This window comes from Nanorana parkeri, unplaced genomic scaffold (genome assembly GCF_000935625.1).
Source record: "Nanorana parkeri isolate BGI_ZX_2015 unplaced genomic scaffold, ASM93562v1 scaffold126, whole genome shotgun sequence".
NCBI lineage: Eukaryota > Metazoa > Chordata > Amphibia > Anura > Dicroglossidae > Nanorana > Nanorana parkeri.
The window spans coordinates 1,041,271-1,042,150 of record NW_017306394.1 but is presented as its reverse complement, the minus strand read 5'-3'; positions in this window follow the sequence as shown (position 1 = coordinate 1,042,150).

The window sequence follows — 880 nt, the reverse complement described above, 5'->3', positions numbered from 1 at the left end:
CCCACACACTCACACTTACCTGTCAGCGACGCTGGTCCCCGCCGCCGGTCCCGAAGTGATCCTCTGTTCCCTGTACATTTTGGTTGCAGGGGGAGGATACTGATGGCAGGGGAGTTGTAGTCTTAGTATACGTGCTATAGCTCGCGATATACTGAGCTTTGGGTCAAGGGAGGACGCTAGTATATGTCCTCCTGTGACTCTTAAGAGAACTATGGGAAAAAACACTTACCCCATAGTTCTCTTTTAAGATAGCCAGCAAAGGGTATCACTTAAACTCCAAACTCTCTGCATTAATCAATGGCTAGCATGGTATAGTAATGTACTGCAGACCTAAATTCTCTAATGTTGGCAAGCTGAAGTCCCAGTAAAAACAATACAGAAATGTATCAGTGACCTGTTGTTATGACAGCTCATGCCCATCTGGCAATATCCCAGCTATAAAACAAGAGAGAGAAAATACATATCTAAACAAATGATTGGAGGTGGCAACCTATGGAGCAGTGTCAGAGGTATGCCTTCAAATAATTATTATTTGGGCTCTGGAAATGTACCTCCCTTTGACTATGTCCTTCAAAAATGCAGACAGCAGAAAATGACTGCTCAAGCCTGTTACATATTATTCTATCTCTATCTAAAACCCTATTATTTGTTTAATTTTCTGCTGTCTGTGTACCATTGGGCAGATTTCCCTTCACTTGCTTGTAAATACACCAGGAAATTAGAAAAAAATGTTCCACTAGAACAAGTGTCTTCAATGGAGTATTTCCTTTAAATTGTTGCCAAAACTGGGAGACTGATATGCATGAATACCTTAAAGTTAATATCCACCATGGTGCAAGAATAAAAAAAAACACCCATCTACACCCCCCCCCCCCCCCCC